General features: G+C 37.6%; 1 pseudogene across 1 annotated transcript in view; it reads right to left on the reverse strand.

The window, feature by feature from the left end:
* Nucleotides 1–4,360: 4,360 nt before the first annotated feature.
* Nucleotides 4,361–20,825, reverse strand: part of LOC306655723 (nck-associated protein 5-like) — a 251,924-nt pseudogene continuing 235,459 nt past the window's right edge. Inside the window, exon 10 of the transcript XR_013767021.1 lies at nucleotides 4,361–5,688. The product of XR_013767021.1 is annotated as a nck-associated protein 5-like (transcript). The remainder of the gene's footprint in view (nucleotides 5,689–20,825) is intronic.

The raw sequence follows: 20,825 nt of genomic DNA on the forward strand, positions 1-20,825 counted from the left end.
TTAGCTTTTGTTTATCATGGAAGGATTTTATTTCATCATCAAATTTGAAGGTAAGTTTTGCTGGGTATAAGATTCTTGGTTGGAATCCATTTTCTTTCAGGACTTGAAAAATGTTGTTCCAGGCCCTTCTAGCTTTTAGGGTCTGGATTGAAAAATCTGCTGATATCCGTATTGGTTTCCCCCTGAATGTAATTTGATTCCTCTCTCTTGCGGCCTTTAAAATTCTGTCTTTATTTTGTATGTTGGCATTTTCATTATAATGTGCCTTGGTGTGGGTCTGTTGTAATTTTGTATATTTGGAGTCCTATAAGCCTCTTGTACTTGATCTTCCATTTCATTCTTCAGATTTGGGAAATTTTCTGATAGTATTTCATTGAATAGATTGTTCATTCCTTTGGTCTGTTTCTCTAAGCCTTCCTCAATTCCAATAATTCTTAAATTTGGCCTCTTCATGATATCCCATAGTTCTTGGAGATTCTGTTCATGATTTCTTACCATCTTCTCTGTTTGTTCAACTTTGTTTTCAAGGTTAAATATTTTATCTTCAATGTCTGATATTCTGTCTTCCAGGTGTTCTATTCTATTGGTTATGCTTTCTATGGAGTTCTTAATTTGGTTTATTGTTTCCTTCATTTCAAGGATTTCTGTTTGGTTTTTTTTCAATATCTCTAACTCTTTATTGAAGTGATCTTTTGCTTCCTGTATTTGCTCTTTTAACTGTCGATTGGTGCGATCATTCAGTGCCTGCATTTGCTCTTGCATCTCGTCATTTGCTTCCCTGAGCATTTTAATTATGTACATTCTGAACTCCCTTTCTGTCATTTCTTCTGCCATGCTGTCGTTGGGTTTCATTGATGTAACATCTAGATTTGTTTGCAGCATTTTCTTTCCTTGTTTTCTCATATTGTTCAGGTATCAGTTGACCGCTGTGATATTGCAGATTTCCTCTATTGTCTTATAATATCCCTGAAGATTTCTATTATATTCCCTCTTAGTCTTCAGTAGCCTGAAATCTTGGAGGAAGTTGATAATGCAGTGCTCCACAAGGGAGCTGACTCCCTAGGGGTGGTGGCCTTTCGGTGGGGTATATTCCCTGCTAGTGGGCAGAGGTACCTTCACTTGCTGATGAATGGTCATCCAGAAGGGAAGTAGGATGTGGGCTGATGCAAGACCAGTTTGGGCCTGTGTCTCTGATTTTACAGTCCTTTTGGGAGAACCTCACCCAACAGGGAGGAGTCACCCGGTGGGGAGGTCGCGCGGTCGGTTTTCCCAGAGGTTCCATTCAATTCACAACTACCGCCTGGGCTGGGCAGCCTTCTTCTGCAATGTTCCCAGGGACCCGGACCTACCTCCTGGGCCTGGAAGCCTCACCCTTCGCAAACGAATCTCCTTAGGCTGCCTCTCCTCAGAGAAGCTGCCTGCAGTCCTGGAGCCTTCGCTCCGCCCCTCAGTTTTTCTGTGGGGCCCTTCCACCAAGAAGCCGTCTAGGACCCTGCTCTGCACTTTTCGCCTGGCTATGCGGCCCCTCCTCTGAGCAGCCACCTGGAGCCCCTTACAATCGCTCCGAGTCCCAGTGACCCGCCACACGCCTTTTCCTCCGGCAGCCACCTGTTGTTCTGTGCGGTCGCTCTAAGACCAAGTGACCCACCACGCACCTCTTTCTCCACCAGGCAGTCACCCAGAGATCTGGTGCGTCACGAGTCCCAAGAACTCACTGTGCACCTTCTTGTCCCGACTGCCTCCCTTAGCCCTGGTGCAGTCACTTCGAGCCCAAGCACCCCGCCGCGCTCCTCCTCCTTCTCCAGACAACCCCCCTGTGTTCAGGAGCGGATGCTGTGGGACCAAACCACTCACCACGCTGTTCCACCAGATAGCCACCCAGAGCCCTGGCGCAGCTGCTCCAAGTCCAAGTGACGTGCCGAGCCCGTATTTCTCCTTCTCCTCTGGGCAGCCCCCTGTGTTCAGGGGTGGTCGCTTTCAGTCCAAACAGCTCACCAAGCACCTTCTCTTTTGGGCAGCCTCCCAGAGCGCGGGTGGGTTGCGCCGAGTCCAAGCGCTGTGGTGAACAGCCACCTCTCCAATGCTCCCAGCTGTCTGTGATCACTGCTCCGGCAGGGGGAGGGGCGTCTCGCCGGCAGCTCTACTTTGCAAAGATCCCTGCTTTCGGGGCTACCGCCCCATCCGGGACGCCTGCCCAGTGGGAGACTCTCGCCCGGCTGCTTTGAGTTGGTCCCAAGGCTCTCTATATCTCCTCTTCTTGAGTCCTGAGTCCTGGAGCAACACGAAACGCAGCCACCCTCTAGTCCGCCATCTTGAATCCCCCCTTGATTTCTTAATCTCAAAAAGAATACAATTATACCTGCTTTCCCTGTTTTATAGACACAAGGTGAAGTTCAAAGTAATGACTGAGATAATGAAAAATAAAACATTCCAAATGATACCCTATAGGTTGGGAGAGTGAATGCTTATTCCATAATGTCAGACCAGGGGTGAGCACACATGCACCAAGAATCTGGGTGCACGTTAGATGCATCTTGAATTCTTCAAAATAAGGTGTGCAAAGAACCCATAGTGTTCCCTTAAAATTCAGGGAGAAGGCTGAGTCTTGGATCTTGGTTTACACTCAATAAGCCAACAACAAATTTGATTTAAAATTACTCTATCATTAAAGTGTTTAAGGAGTTCACTTTTCACAAGATAGGAAAGCACCCCTTCCTTGTTCAACCCCTTTCCTGGGTCTCTATTGGCAGACATCCTCACTTCTCCAGCCTGGAAGTAGCTGGCCCTGCCATGGGGTCTTCAGCATATTTGAATGATGAGCAAGTCTGATGTGTGGCTCTGCTTCATTCTGCGTTTGGAAACTGCTTCTTCCTAAATGAGGACAAGGTTATTAAATCACAAGCCAGCTTTCATCAACCTTTTACAAGTTTAGGGAGAAAGGACAGACATTCACACATAATTAAAAGGTCTGGATACAGTGGAGTCTGGGTTTCCTGCCATTCTTCCCCTACAAGTTTGTGGCTACCCAAAATATCTGCATATTCATGTGTACATAATCCATGGAGAATGCTCGCCTTGGAGACCTTAAGACAAGCTGTCCTTGGACTCAAAGTTTTCTATAAAACATAGAGATTCTTCATAGTGGAAAGGTTCAGCAGACAAAACATTTTGGAGACATTGAGTTTATCCCTCAAATAATCCTAGTAATCAAATAACAGATTTGGAGAACTTTTCAAAGCCTTCACTGTACTAATGGGTATTGTCATAGCTTTCAAAGAAAGGATTCAAATTTGCAGCCTTACCCAAATATAATTGAGCAGGAAACCCTTATTTTCCTGGAATACCTATTAAGGTCATTTTGAATAATGTGGTCTGGGAAACTTTGCTCAGAGGCCCTTAAAGATCTTCAGAGCAGTACTTCTCAAGTTTTAATGGGTTTAATGTGCACACACATTAGTTGAGTTTTTGTTAAATTTGCAGGTGCTGATTCGTTAGGTGTGGGGTGGGTTCTGAGCATCAACATTTCTGATGAGCTCCCTGGTGATGCCAACAATACCGGTCCATGGACCCCACTTTGAGTAGCAAGGGTGTAATTAGCAGAGAATGGTTTTAAGAGGTTTCTCCATTACCCATAACAGCAGATTAACCTGTGGAGTGTATTCCTTTGTCATGCCAGAAAGGAGAATCGCTGTTATTATCCTCCAATTTCAACCATTATCAGCAGGACATGCTGTGACAGCCTCTCCACAGCATTTTGCTTGTGAGGAGAAGCAAAGTAATTGTGTTTTCATCAGCACTGTGAGATTGGTACAGGAACTTCCGTTTTCGATATGGGGATAAGAGAAAAACTGATTCAAATGTATTGGTTAAATAGGAAGTGACTGCTCAGAAGCAGGTCTAATCCCATTTTCCTTTTGTCCCATGTAGCTCTCCACTCCCTAATTTTTCACCTGAATAATAATGGCCACTGAGAAAAGAGTCATTGGAAAGCCAGCCCTGCCTCTGATCATAGATGTCATGCAGTGGGCAGGAAACTTCAGGATGAGCAGCCCAAAAATATCCTGCTTTGCGTGTTCACCTTGCTCTCTACCATATACTACTTTTTACAACTCTTCCTGAACAATTTAATTAAGACACAAACCTTAGAAACCTGGGTGCAGTGAATATTAGCAGCAAGATCAGACAATCTCCTCCTATCCCCTTCTTATGAAGCAATTCAAGGCTTGCGGTTTCTATTCAATTTGTTATATGACAGTGTTTAATCATTGGCGTCTACTCAGCAGCCCGCTGCTGAATTGAGGTCACAGCCTGTGACCATTCAGGCTAAAGCACATAATCTATAACTAAGATTTCGCCCCTGAGTCTCTGGAGGTGGTGTCATTAATTAACAATGCACTTATTTCAAAAATAATATGCATTACAGTCTTTAAAGATTGTAGCCTTGGCTTGGAATGAGCAGAAGTCTGTGAGGAAACGTCCCTGGCAGTTGGTATTACTACATGAAGGAAGAACTCAGCCATGTAAATAGCTCAACACATTCCTTCAAAGATGTTTAATTAAAAGTCTTCTCTTCTAATTTCTCAGAAACCTGTAGTATAATCCTGGCCCGCGGCTCCTTTCTAATCATCTCATCGTAAATGAAAGTGTTCGATGTAGAGTTCTAGTTCACATGCTTATGCATGTCGTCAGAGCAACAGAAACCATGGACATTGAAAATTATTTAGTGTCATCCTGGTCTGCAATAAATATTTTTAATCTTGAGGGAACAATGAAAAAACTTTGACCCTTAGCCTGGTCCTGCTTTTAATCATAAAAGCTTATTTCAATTGACTGCAGCGAAGGATAGTACTTCTCAATGGGAAGGCTCACTGCTTTCCTCTGCAGTTAATGCACAATCTATTGCTGATTCATCAAACTAAGTCTTTTACAGTTCAACATATAAATATATGTGAACAGGCTAGGAATACATCAGAAGACATATGGTTCCTGGTTAGAGGGCAAACAACATTTCAGCTGCATTTATGTCTTGGGCCTAAATTGGTCTATATTCACAGTTAAGTTTTATAGGATAAAATCTCATGAAAGTATGTTGTATGGTGTTTTTCCTTAATCAATTTATGTATTCATATACTGGTGCTTACATGGTTGTTTCCTTTTATGTGTATGCACTCCTTAACATAATACCATGTGTTGATAATAATGCTAACACAGTTTTACATTTTGGTTGAGGACATGAAGGATTTTCACAAATCCACCTTTCCACAGAGCAGAGGTCATTGATTTTTCTCCTCTCCAGGTGGGCAGTTTTCCATTTTTGTCAGGAAGTGCATCACTGCGGGCAGGAAACGTCTCACTTGAAAGGTGATTGGCATTATACCTGAGGAGGCTGGTTTTGGAAGGCGGCTCTGAGGTCGCATGCCTCTGGTCATCATGACGGGGTCCGATACAGAATGAACGATGGCCATCTTTGTAGAGCATTGGCTTTCTGCGGAGGAAGGCACTTCACGTTCAAGAGTCTGGGCTCTGATGGAAGAAGCCGCAGAAGAGCTGGCTGGAGAGACAGGAGGGGGTCAGGCTCCTCTGGAGAGTCTGGTGGACATATGTATCGTCCCATTGAGCGATTTCCCGACTCTGGGAGCGGGAAGGTTCCAATCCCACTATCCAATGTTCGCATCTGGCAGTTCGATTCTGAGACAAGAGAAAGAGAGGGTTAGAGAAGGCTCACAGGACAGGATAAAAAGATGGTTGGTATCTGGGTACCATCTGGGGGAAATAAGATTGGTAAGAAAAATGATAAACATTTGGAAACAGTATGGTAGATTTCCAGCGAGATGCCTGAAACAGATCTTTCATGGAACATGAAATTATTCCCTTCACAAAATGAGGCAAGAGGGCCAGCTGATACAGCAATTGTCATGTGCACATTTGCCCTAGATTATTCTCTAGAGGTTTAATAGAAAAGGAACAGTCATTAGAGGCAACAATTATTTTTGATTATCCTTATTTCAATCTGGGAATCATGTGACTTCAATTAGGTAAATTTATTAACTGAAATAAAATGAGTAATGAGCACATATAACAAACTGAAGTAGTGTCCTAACAAAGGTAATTTTGTGTCTCTTGCATGAATTATCCCCCATTCAGCAGCTGACTCAATCTCTGACTTTTTGATTGGAGTGCGTAAGGCAAGTAATTGATATTATGCCACCAATGGTCATTCCAAATGGTACCTTACCCATCACAATATCACCCACCCTGTGGGCTTCTATCCCACCAAATGCCCACTTGAAGTATTATGGAGAAGACAATAGAGTCACTTTCTGTCTTTCATTCTCACTGGAGGCAGTGACAAAACTCCCTTATGTACTCTTGGGATCTCACCATCCCAAGGATCCTACTATTCTCCACAGCAAATTAAGTTGAATCTACACATATGTGATATCTTCTGTTAATTATGTTTCATCTTCAAACATTTTCATATAAAAATTTCTGAAAAAATTATCACATATTTAATTTCTGAAAAGGTAATGTGGTGATGTGGTTTAGCCAATGAGTCGGCTTCTAAGATCTCCATGTCATTCAGACAATCTTCACTCAAATACTAAAATCTTGGAGTGAAACTTCCTTAGTTTCATTTTATAAGTCTATCACTGGATAAGAGGTAAAACTCAGCACTGTGATAGGCCTGATGGGGAATAAAATAGATTACTATATAATCTTTGTATTAAAAGTGCAATCGCTACAATTTTCTTTTGTGCCTATGGAACAGTGGCTTGTGATGTTGTCTCTGCCAATAACAGACAGTGTAATGTCTTGCCTTAACCTTATGGGATTGCTGTATTAAAATATGTTCTGAATCCCTACATTTAGAATGATGCCTAGCCTAGCACACTGTAAGAGAAACTGGTATGTGTGAAATAATAACATATACAAAATGCTTCATACATTTACTATATGATAGTAGAAGTCTGATTAATAGCTTATCCTAAGTATCTTTCCCATACTTACTCCAAACTTAGCAGTCAGTGTACAAACTTCAGAATGTGCTCATTTGCTCTACCCTCTCATTAAAACCTCTTCACCGTGGGACAAAACAAAACAAACAAATGGACAACAACAAAAACCTCTTCACTGGGAGTAGAATTCAGGCAATTTCCCAAAACTAAGGTAAAGACATAGAAGGGGTACCCTGTCTATGTTCTAGGAGGGTTTGGTGCTTTGTTTGGGAAGTACTAAGAAGATGAAGTCCCCATTGAGAGAGGGCTTCAGGTCTCCACAAGGATACTTAGTAGGAAGACTCAGACACCATTTTCTCTAGGGTGGTGTCAGTTAACTCTTTCATATTGCCATGGGTGTTGCAGAGTTTGGTTATGGACTGCTGTATCTCTAACTCATACAGCTATGGTCTGAGGTGCTTTTCTTCACCAGGGTCATAAAGACTGAGTCTTTGCCCTATTCACTTCAGGGCTTCCACCTGGTTCAGCTTTACTTTCAAACCAGTTTTACCAGATTATTCATTATCTTCTCTATTCATTTTTCCTCCTCAATTAAGAGGACTTCCCTGTTACAGAATGACCTCTGTGAGAAATGATCAGCAGAGAAGATAGTGCCAGAAAAGGTCTCTCCTCTTTTTTTTTTTTTAAGACCCTGCTCTTCAGATTATACCTTTTTAAAATGAAAGCATTGATATACAACACTTCAATTTGGCATATCCAGTGTGTTTATTTGGGAGAATTCTGAGAGTTTTAAATATTAAAACTCACAATGAAAGTCAGTGGAATCTTTATGAAAATGATCCAGTTTGGGGGGATCAGAAGTAAAGACTCATAGAACACAAGAACGAGATTTTAGAACCAATGTATTCCAGGCTGCTTTGTCTTAATAATTTACTCCCAGTATCATCAGGACCACCACCGCTGAACCGCAGTGCTCAGCTATGGGACACTAGAGGATCTTTTCCTTTCATGAAGATGGGTCATCCAACTACAGCTATTTATTATAGCTATCAGGAGTTCACTAGGTTTTTTTTTTTTTTTTGTATACTCAGGTTGTCTTTGTAACACTATTAAGTAAGAACTATTATTGTCATTTGCAAATGAGGGAATCAGGGCTCAAAGAGGTTTAAGTAACTCACTCAAGGCCAAACCTATAAAGACCTGCACTTTAAACGTATACTTGACCCACAACAAAGACCATGCTTTTAATCAATAAGCTAAACATATTTTCCCCAAAGTATAGTATGACCAGTTCATAGCCACTTAGGCAGCCATGTGACAAGAAGGGCTTGAACCAGTACAGACCCCTTGCTCCTATGCAAGGCACTGGCTTTCACTCTGGACCTGATGCTGGCCTGGAATTCCAGCTTGGTTTTGTGGGCCCTGTCCTGAGGTTGAGGTCCACTGCTATCATGCCCAGCATCTGCTCAGTCATTAGCCCCTATGCAGGATGACCGCATCTTCAGCTATATTGCTCCTGAGAACCACAAATGCCTACTAGCTCTTCCATCAACCTTCTTGCATTGGATTCTTAGACTTTCCCTGACTCTGTTGTTTTGAGAGTTTATTTTGTTTTCTAGCTTGATGTGGGCACTACCTCCAAGGGCAGTGTTTTCTTGGCTTTGTCCCTCTCTTCTAGGTGCTTTGTGTCTTGAATAGCACTTAATCTAGTTCCTTCAATAAAGATTCAAGAAGCAAAGGTAGACTCTTGGTTTCCTTTCAAGTGATCCAGGAATAGGCCCCTCTCCTAAAGCCCACATGTGTTTGCCTGGTCTCTAATACAAACCAGGGGGTAGTTGCAGGAAATAGGGCAGGGGAGAGATTTGGGGTAGAAAAAGTGGTCTAAGTTCTGAAAACACAAACATTTTCTGGCATCATCTTAAATTTCTTTTGCTTTCCCTTTAACGTGCAATATTGTCATACTAGAATCTATAAACTAAGACTTTTGGAATTTCTGAGCTAGTTCCCCTCGTTTTCACTAAAATTGTGTGCACTGACTTTAAGCTCAGATACCACCTGCTATTAAGGCCATTTTTTATTTCTAAAAATTCCAGATGCCAAATGTAGAGAATGTGAAGGACTCATTTGTAGTATCTCTGAAATGAGGTGTGGACAGTCAGGGGCTCGACATATGCCAAGTTTCACCCTCAAGCAAATTTCTTCAGAATGCACATATCTAGGAAATGGGAGTTTGTATTGAAAATGCTGACAAGCACCTTATGTAGTTTCTGTAAAGCACTATTAGTTTCTTGCAGTTCATAAAAATTAGGAACTGGAAAAGTGTTTAGATACTGTACTTCTGAGGCCAGTTATTTTCTCAGAGAATTATAAGAACTCACAAAATAATTAAATGGCTGTACTAAGAAACCAAGTTCACAGTGCCAAGCCTGCCTTGCATCTTCAATGAGTTGATCGGTCTTGCTCTTGACAAGTATTGAGTTCACATTTGTGGCTCAGTGCAGCTGCCAACAGGGCCTTGCTAATGAGTTCCAGGGTTAGGTCATTTGATGTACCAGAAGGTTTTCATTCTCCCAAGGTCACCAATTACATCTCTGACCTTTTCCAGCCCTCTCACCTGTTCCCATTTCCCATTTGCCTTCTATCAGTCTCTCAGGGTACATTCTCACACTTATCACCACCACCAATCTCCCAGCCTTCATGGATGATTTAGGGCATTGCATTCAGTGTTTTTAAAATCATGCACACGGAAAATATATGGTTTGCTTGTGAAAAACACCCACACTACTAGTCACTTGAGGGTTTTTCCCTCTCAACCAACCTGGAACCCACTCAGGGCATATCAGCAGCAGAATAGGAATCTTATTACTTACAGAATGGATTTAGGTCTTTATGATACCCTGAATACAGTACCTTGCAAATATATGGCATGCAAGAAACAGATACATTTTGAGTCTCTCTTAGCAGCAAAAAGTTTGCATAAACACCTTCTTTGGTGGGAGGAGAACATTAGAACGCCTCAGATTAGAAATATCATCTGGTATCATATTTCAGTAATAAGGTAAGTGACTGGAAGGTCAATGAGCAGGCTAGGGACAAGCAGGCAAGTGAGATTCTGTATGGGATGGTGGTGGAAAAGAAATCGTGGGAGAAATTTTTCCCCTGGGGATTTTTTTTTTGAAGTATTGATCCACTAAGTCACAAGTATTCAGTTCTGTGAATTTTTCAATTAAGTTGGCACATATGCATTTTAAAAGGCTGGAAATCATTATCTAGAGCTTATTGCATAATTTATTATCATTAATAATATTAATTCATTATTAATATTATCACTAATCATTCACCTATTACTTTTCTCAAAAGAATAGAACTCTAAAAATAGAAATATTTATTTCAAAGTTACCACAGGTACATTTGTTACCCAATTTAGGGTTTTTAGCTGTTCCATAAACGAGACAATGGGACATAATGGGTAAACTTAGGATGTACGGTAGCTATACGACTCCTGCTCACCTTGCTAAATGTTGCACAGTTGCTTCCTATACTCAGCTGCCTCTGTGACTGGCTGTACTTTCATCGTTTGAAAAATTAGATCACAACTATATTCATCATATGGATGCTTGGAGGACCAGAACAAAGCACATAATTAACCCACACAGTGCTTACCAGAGGGTACATTATTAATCTTCAGGAAGTGGTAGTTTTCAAAATAAGTGTTATTGAACTGTATTGTGTCTTGGGGACAGAACTCAATTTTGTTCATCTCCTCCTTATTCTAACATAAGCCTGTTCTGATGCCATCATTGTATTTATTTTGCAGTAGGTCATTATATAGGCTGATGAGTCCCAATTCATTTTCCATCAGGGCTCAGCACAATGCCTACCACATAGTTAGCCCTCGCTGGTGTGGTAATAAGTGGATAGGTGGATGAAAAAATCAACTGACCTTCTTCAGCAACCTCCCTTATATTCCAAAAATGTAAATATATTCTTGTTAAAATCTCAATCTATTTCTTTTTGTTCTGAGTTTAGCAATCAAAGAAAACAGCTGACTTCCTTCTTCTCTGTAGCTATTCTTCACATATAGCCAGATGTCATTAATTCAGATGGACAGATGGATAAGATCATTCAGAATTGTTGAATATTTACAAGACTGATTTCTTTATACTTTCAAGTCCTTAGAAGAAAAATGGGCAACCAAGACAAAGAACAGTCAGCAGAATGCCTTGTCTTAGAATCCCTCATTTCTTGCCCATCCTACAGCGTCACTGGGCTTGAAGATCCCAGGTCTAGTGAAAGCCACTAACGGCACCATGACTGCACTCAGGGCATATCGGCAGTGGAATAAGGTACAGTAGATGCCAGGAGGAATGCTGGCTTCCTGTTGAACCTTGGCACCCACAGTAGTATGAAAACTAAGGTCTGACAGAGTCAAATTCCTGGCCAGCCCATTTGTGCATGAATATATTTCTCAGTAACTTTCTGTATGTATTACATAGAACACCAAGTTTCGTCCTTTTTAAACAACAAAATGTTCTCTTAACTGGGTTGACCAAGCTTCTTTCTTCAACCATCACAGGCACTAAAAAAATATAAAACTTTGAAACTCAAACGCTTTTTTTTACTTTGAAAACTTTTCATTGTATCTATACAAACTTCAGCCAAATATGTAAAGAAGACCCAACACAATTTACCAGCCAGAAAGAGCAACGGGTGGGTTGTCTAATCCTCATACCATTTATTAACTGGCACACTTTCCTATAATGCAAGTGGTCATGTAAATAAGGCTTTGGAGGAGTTCTTTTTCAGGTTCCTAAACATCTTTAAGCTACATGTGGTATTGGCAACGGAAACTTAAACCACAGATGGGAAAACAGATCTTCTTTATTTTGCACCATCCTTCTCTTCATCTGCATGGCTGAAACAAGCTAAAAACAAACCAAGGTTCTTGCCAAAGCCACATCAATTAAGTGTAGGTTATTCATTCTAAGTTTACTCATAGTTTTGTCAAAGTCATCAATAATGACTATATGGTTTTATTTATTCACAACCATTGAGTAACTTTTGGCTCTGGCATTAAAATAAACTTCTGGAAAGTTAAGCTCAATCTGGTGGCTTTGGAATGCAGGAGAACACTCAGCCTCTAAGTTCAAACTGGATTTGAGTTCTCTGAGACCTGAAAAACATACGGGAGACTATAAATTTGTTTTACAGTCCCTGTACTCTCTTCTGCATAAATGAAGTCTGGATGTTACGAATCAGCTACCCTATTATATAGGGGATGAATACTGAAAAAATTATAGAAGCATGAATAGGAAAATAAACTTTTTAAGAATGTGAATCATGAAATTCCTTTTTAAAGATGAAGGACAAATTTTTAGAAACAATATAAAATAAGTGGCACCTCAGGCTGGGTCACTATCCAGTGAACCTAATATTCTTGGCCTGATAGTGGCCTCAGATAAGTTATTGTGGAAGGATGTGACTTAAGGACATAAACTAGAAAAGGTCAGAGATGTGCTTCAAATACCCAAATAGACAAGGCATCCACAGAAATATTTTTTGAATTTATGAACATATACCACTGGTAAAAACCCTCAGGGAAAAAAATCCCTTAAGATGTGTTCCTTCTGGTCACTGACACTAAGATAACCAGTTTTAGGTTTTGGGGATAATTCTTGGTATAGCTTTCAGGGATCTGCTAAGCAACTATCTGAATCCTCTCAGTTTTATAAATTTTAATAATTATCTCTGTGTTCTCAACACTCCATATTTTAAAAAAATATTTAGTTCTTCACTTAACTCCTTTCTGCCTTGCTATAATACTGCAATTGTCTTGAAACAATGGCTGGACTTCCATGATATGTTCAATGACATACTAGAGTAGGTTAATGTGACAACTACAGGCTAATGGGCAGCATCTGTGGGACTTGCCAGCTGACCTAGGAATAGACTTGGAACCACCCTCCTAGGTCCTATCTTGGGAGTCACCACTTCATCCCCAAACCTGTTCATTACAGCACAATATAGAGCCCCTCTCAACTCCCCACAAAGCAATGACCACACTTACCTGCTTCTATTCATAAGGTCAAGTTTTGTCCTTCTTAACTTGACATTTTTCTAATATAAAAATCAATTGTGTAAACTTGAATTTATTAGAAAAACATTCCAAAGCTACCAAAGGAAAAAACGCGGAGTCATAATGGTTCCAGTCCCCAATCTTTGATGTTCACTTTTCTAGTTGAAGAAATGCCAACCACTCCCCTTCCCTTCTTTTCCCCTGTTGTCCTTGTCCCATTCTCTATCCATGACAAAATCACTCAATCCTCAACTTTCTCTCCCAATCTGCTTATAACTTAGCTATTGTTTTCTACCTTCTTTTAATCCACTTTAGGCTGGTACTTATGCAAGCATTTTAAAGGACTAAACAGATGATGTTACTGATTCTACTTTGTTCATAGACTCATTACATGCCCAGATCACATTCCCAAATTAGTAAGTCATGATTTCCCCATGGAAAGCTACAGCATATCTTTCCTAAAAGGTTATCCTTGTCTCTGTTCAATATCTACTCTCTCACAGATTCACTCTGTCTCTTGCTGTCCTGACAAAATGAAGTGAAAAGTTGAGCAATTATCTGGTGAATCTGATCGACACTGATGGCTATTATGGGTAATTCTGTTTCTCTAAATCTCTTTTACTCCGTATCAGGCTTTGCGAGATTATATGGACAACTGCCTCTACTCTCCATCTCACCTGCCTGGATGACATCTACTTTGATAAGGAACATGAGAGATAGAAAATAAATTGGGGGTAAGATGCCGTAGGAAGAGATTTAAAACAGTTTTGTTTGGCAAGAAGCACATAAAAATAGGGAAGCATGGGGAGATTGAGACTTATCACTCTAACAACTAATGAAAATATCATTAGAGATGGTTATGAAGCACAGGAGCTAAGCACCAAATATATTACCTTTACTTTCTTGAATTAAAAATTTAGGCTCTAAGGCTATAAACTATTTCAGTTTGCTTATATTACTATAATTATAGACACTTAATAAAAGGCTTCAGAAAGATAAAAATTTAAAGTTCAAAGATGTTTTTCTCCATTTACCTCTGTATTTAATCAGCATTAATTACTTTTTGAATTATATGCAGAAAGGAATAAAGCTGAATTCTTCATACCCCTTAGCTTTTTTTAAAAAAAAAATATTCATTTTAACTGTCCTTACTTATTGGTAAGGATTTTAATTGCATAAGTGAATACTCAAGGATCATTTATTATTCCTTATGTGATATTAGTTGACATACGGGTGAATACAAGGCTGGAGTTGAGATGAATCTATCTTTCTATTGCAGCTGCAACCCTCTTTTCAATTGATATAACAAGTCTGTCTCTCCAGGGAAAACAGAAGTAGTAGTGAAACCTCACAAGCCAAGGGATGTGGATATAAATAAAACATCACATAGATTTTTGCTTTTGTTCGTGAAAGATTAAACTGTACAGAAACACACACACACACGTGCACACACAGGAGTGACACTGTTTTCAGACACTGGACACTAGACAGCACAGAACTTGTTCTCTGAAAAAGTGAAATAAATGAGGTGAGCTTCTTAATTTCTCCAGACAATTGCCTGAAAGATGGTTCCAGACTGACACACAGAGAAGGAATATAACAGAGCTTACAGTTCCTGCTGGATTGAAGTGACTCTACAGGTTTTAAAGTAGGAGAGACAAAAGCAGATAGAATTTGCAGGACAGTTTATAGGAGAGAGAAGCTACTAGCAGAGGTTTCCTTCCAGTCTTTGGTTAAATACTGACATGCACATGCATGAAATGAAATTCACAGGACTGGAGAAATAATTACTATGGAGCACTAAGTGAATAATTTCTGGAGTTCTTATGAAACTGAAGATAATGGAAGCTTCCAGCATCTGCAGAGGTTTGGCCTTTCATATAAGGAACAGAGGGTAGAATTCTAAGAAGGGTCTTAGTAGTGTAGTTAAATTATACCCATGATAAGGCTTAGTAGTGTAGCTAGATTATACCCATGATAAAGGCTTCCCTAAAACAAAACTTAAGAGCACGACTTGAAAAAAAGAAAACAAAACAAAACATGCACATACCTTAAATGCATCCCAGGAGTAGAGTTCAAGATTCTTTACAGGAAGAAAATAAAATATAATATCCAAAAACCAAAAATGTACAATCTGAGGAAACCAATAAAAAAATCATCAAGTATGCAAAAAAGCAGAAAATTAGGATTCATATCTAAGAGAAGAGTTAATAAATAGAAACATAAAAAGAAATGAGAAACTGAATTTGATAAACAAGAACTTGAAAGTGATTATTGTAGATATTATAAAAAATACCGAGATGTAAAGTGGAAGTTTTTTTTTTTTTAAAAAAGAAGTTAAAGTTTATTTGAGGGCTCACCCTTTCAGAGGCCAGCTTCTTTCCTCAGTGCTTGAGGTGAGGCACAACATCATGATGAAAGAGTGTGGCAGAGGAAGCTGCTCACATCATCAGAAAGCAAAGAGAAACTCTGCTCTCCAGAGACAAAACATATACTCAAAGGCACACTCCAACTCCCACCTCCTCCAGCCATACCCTGTCACTTCAATTACTCCATCACAGATTCATTCACAAAAGGGTTAAGTCTCTTACAACTCAGTCATTTCTCTCTGAACCTTCCTGCATTGTCTCACAGTGAGATTTGTGGGGACACCTCACATCCAAACTATAACATTCTGCTTCTGGCCCCCAAAAGCTGACAACCATCTCACAATGCAAAATACATTTTGCCTATTTAAAGAGGAAGTTTAATATAATTAGGATACATTAAAATAATAAAAATACCCAAATGAATATTAAAGACAGAAAAGACACATTTAAATGAAAAATATATTGTAAGGCTAAGTAGCAGATTAACAGAAATATTAGACATAATAGGAATAAAAATCAGTGAAATTGAAAATAAAAACAACATAAACTATCAAAATAAAGCACAAAAAAATACATAAAATATCAAGGATATCAATGAATAAAGCACAAAAAAATAAAATACATAAAATATCAAGGGAGTTAATATTAAGTACCTAAATATGTATATTTGGAACCTCAGAAATAGAGAAAAGAGAGAAATATGTGAAAATTATAAGCAAAAATATTATCAAATTAGTGAAAAACTATAAATCCAATATACAACAGACTCAGCATGGGGAAAACACACCAAAATACATGATAATCAAATGATTGAACATCATTCATAAAAAAGCAACTGACTAAAAGACACTTTATAGAGAAACAGAGATGAAAATGATAGCAGAGTTCTTGTTACAAACTATGTAGGCCAGAAAAGAGTGGAATAACACTGTTGGGATACTGAAGGGGGGGGGCTGTCAATGTTTTAAAAAGCGATTACAATTAATCAACTTTTCAATTAGTTTTAAAATCCTAAGGCAAAATAAATACATTTCAGACAAAGAAAGGTTGAGATAATTCATTGCCAGATGATTTTTAGTGTAAGAAATATTAGGAAATCTCATGGGCTAATGAAAATGAATATCAAGTTACAATCTGGATATATACAAAAGAATAAAGAGAACTGGAAATGGTAATATATGATGAGTATAAAATATATTTATTGTGAAGTTTCAAATATATGTAGAAGTAAAATATAGAAACATAGCAGAAAGGATGGGAGAGGTTATATAAAAGCATTCATACTATTTTATTTAATATAGACCAGATGAAGATGCAATAAAATTATATTTAGATGTTAGGTCATTCAATAAAACAAAAAAGAAGTATAGTTAATAAGTTACAAAGTGAAAATAAAATGGGATAAAATAAATTCAAAAAACGGCCGAACAAGTAAAATGTGTAGAGAAAAGATGGAACAGACAGAAAATAATAAGGTGATAGATTTAAACCCAACCACCTGGATAAGTACACCATTTAAATGCTCTAAAAAGCAAGACCCATTTATATGATGTTTACAAGAAATCCATTTTAAATATAAAACCAAGTATGTGCAAAGTTGAAGAACAGAAGAAATACAGTATGCAAATGCACGATCGAAAGAAGCTGGAGTTCGTAATGCTAATATCAAAGCATGTAGATAGAGCTCTAGAAAAAGAAAGAAATATTACCAAGGATGAAGAAAATATGTTAAATTCATCCAGAAATCATGATAATGTTAAATGTGTGTAACCTATGACAATGGAACTCCAAAATGTATGAAAAACTGAAAATTGAAGAAAGATAATAATTAAGATTACAAGTTTCTCTCTGTAGTAGAACATATGGCCAATCACAAAGTACAGAAGATTTGAACAATTAAATAACAACTCTGATTCTGTTTAAATTTTATGTAGAATTCTCTCCATTAAGGGCAGAATGTATGTTCTTTTTGATACAAATTCATCAAACAGCTCAAGTCCTTTATCATACAACAAGCCTTAATGAATTTAGGGTGATTAAAATCATACATGAAATGTTCTCTGATCATCACAGAATCAAAAGAAAAATCAATAGAAGAAAAAGATATCTGCAAAAATTTCCAAATTTGAAAATTGAGCAGAACATTATTGCATATTCTGTATGTTATGAGGAAAATTAGACCATATTTTGAAGAGAATGAACATGAAAACACAATATGAATGCTTTAAATTTTTTTTAAAGCACAAATAATATGGGTCTATGTAAAATAAATGTTCTAATATTCTATCTAAGAAACTAGAAGAAATTGGGTATATTAAATACAAGCCAAGGAGAAATAAAAATAAAAGCAGCAATTTATAAAGTTATATAAAAAATTTAAAATAAATAAAGAACTACTTATCTGACAGTATCATTATGACTGGAAAGTTCAAAAAGAGAGAGAGAAAAAAGGAACACAGAGTTATCAATATTAGAAATGAATAAGGGGGCATCCTTATTCAATAACAGATAATGTCTATGAATTTATAATTTATCATATGGATCATACACGTGATATAAAATCATATGTATATAAATCATAGTAGGTATTATAATAAATTAAATAAAACAGAAATATTCTTTGAGAGACACAATTACCAAAACTCACTCAAGAAGAGCAAAGAAGTTGAGGTGTGGTGGTGCCCACCTGTAATCCCAGGGACTCGGGAGGACTGAGGCAGGAGGATTGAGAGTTCAAAGCCAGTCTCAGCAAAACTGAGGCACTGAGCAACTCAGTGAGACCCTGTCTCTAAATAAAAATACAAAATAGGGCTGGGGATGTGGCTCAGTGGTTGAGTGCCCCTGAGTTTAATCCCCAGATCCCCCAATAACAAAAAAAATAAAATAAAATAAGAAGAGACAAACAAAATAATCCAATAATCCTGTATCAATTAAGGTAACTGAATTTAAAATTACAAGTACTTTCTCAAAATATTATAGGTCAAGATGCTTTCACAATTGAATTCTATGAAGCAAAAGAAAGAAAAAAATATTACCCATTCTTTGTAAACTCTTCCAGAAAACAGGAAATAAGACTTTCCATATCATTTATAATATCCACATTATGTTGATACCAAACCCAAAGACATCATAAATAGAAACAACAATAGATTAATATTTCTCATGAGGGGTATGCAAAGTATTTAATAAAATATTAGTAAATCAATTCTAGCAACATGGAAAAGGACAAATAATCTATACTAATTGTGTTTATCCAAGCAAGATGAAGTCTGTTTAGTTTCAAAACTCAATTGACATTGAAAGAAAAATAATCAAATAAGAAATGAAGAAAAAACATTGGACACGATTCCATATTCATTCATGATGAACAGACAAAGAAATTCTCAGCAAAGGAGGAATAGAAAGTTAGTTCTTCACCCTTAAAAAGACATCCATAATGAACGTGGAGAAAACATTACTCAATGAGAAGACAGCAAAAGATTGGGAACCTGTCAAGGATATGCACTCTCACCACTTTTGTTTGTCATTATATGGGAGGGCCTACCCAGGGCATGAAGGCCAGGAAGGAAGTAAAAGGTATAGAGATTAGAAAGACATATAACTCCCTTTATTTATAAATAAGATAACTGTATATTTGTATACATAGAAAATCCTACAGAATCTACCAAAACATTATGAAAATTAGTTCAAAAAATCACATGATACAGGTTAATATATAAAAGTTAACTGTATTACTATACATTAGAAATAAATAATAGGCAATTTAAAATATCATTCACAACAGCATTGAAATATACAATATTGACATATTGTATAAAATATAGGTGAAGCTCTTTCACTAAGAAGTGTAAAACACTGCAGAGAGAAATTCTAAAATATGTGTAAGTGGAGATATTTGCCATATTTATGGATCAGAAGACTCAATACAGTTCAGATGCTAATTCTCTCCAAATTTATCAATAGACTCAATGTAATACTAACCAAAACACTGATTTTCTATACACAGTGATGTGATTCTAAGATTATTTGGAAATGCAAACATTTTTTAAAATGTAAAACCAGATCAGAGAACTGATACTACCTATGTTCTATAATAATGTTACAGAGTAAAGTATTAGGTAAAGATTTGTATATGGATGAGTAGATCAAACAAACATTCCAGAAAGTGACTCATACATATATTGTTATTTTATTTTATAATGATGACAAAGTAATTTAATGGGGGAAAGAGTGTTTCAACTACTGGAAACACTAAAAAATTGCCTCTTGCTCTGCATACAAAAATTAATGCATAGTTATGACTATAAAAGCAGGACCAGAAAACTTCCAGAAGAACGCAGTGAAGAGTTTTTTCTCTGTCACCTTGGAATAGGCAAGAACTTATTAAATAGAGCAAAAAACACAAACCATAAAAGAAAAAAAACTTATAAATTAGACTTGGTAAATTTTAAAAGCTTTTGACCTCAAACATAGTTAAAATTAAGGGACAAACAAAAGACTGAGAGAAAATGGCAAAAGAGATATCTATTAAAGGGCTTGATTCTGAATGAAAAGAACTCTTGTAACTCAGTAATAAGAGGCTGAGCAATTCAACACAAAATCGAACAGAAAATTTGAAGACGTATCACCAAGAAGAGATATGGATGAAAAAAACCACCAGAAAATATAGTCAGCATTTTTAATGCTGCATTTTAATTTGCAAATTAAAACCACATGAGATACACACTTCCAAAAATGGCTAACATTAAAGAGACTAACAATACTAAGTGTTGGTGAGAATGTAGAGCAGATGGAAATCTCATGCATTGTTGATAAGAATACAAAATGGTAAAACTATACTGGAAAACAATTTGATTTGACAGTTTCTACGTTTAAATATATACACATCATGCAGTTCAGCAATAACACTAGAGGTAAAATAACATATATGTTCATCGAAGGCTAATACCCAAATATTGTTGGGGCTTTATGCATGATAGTCCAAAATGGAAATAAGTGAATTATCTGTGTGTTGTAACCACCCAATGAAATACTAATTTGCAATAAAAACAAAACACCCTGCTGATACACACCAAACATATAGTGTGCTGGAAAGCATTATGTTTATTACAAGAAGCAACATCCAGGAATATTATAAAATTATATAAAATTGTAGACAAAGGAACACTACAGTAATAGGCAGCAGATCAGAGGTCCCTGGAATAGTGGTGTTGGGAGAGGATTACCATTAAAGGGGCATAAAAAGACCATTTTGGGAGATGAAAATTCTCTTAATTGTAGCAGTGGTTATCACAACTGTAACATCTATCAAAACTCACTGAATATACTGTAAAAAAGAGTGAATCCTCACACTTCCTCTCCCCTGGGAAGCCTCCATTTGACCCAGCTATCCTACTCCTTGGCCTCTACCCAAAGGACCTTAAA

The sequence above is a fragment of the Sciurus vulgaris genome, assembly GCF_902686455.1.
Source record: "Sciurus vulgaris genome assembly, chromosome: 3".
Lineage (NCBI taxonomy): Eukaryota > Metazoa > Chordata > Mammalia > Rodentia > Sciuridae > Sciurus > Sciurus vulgaris.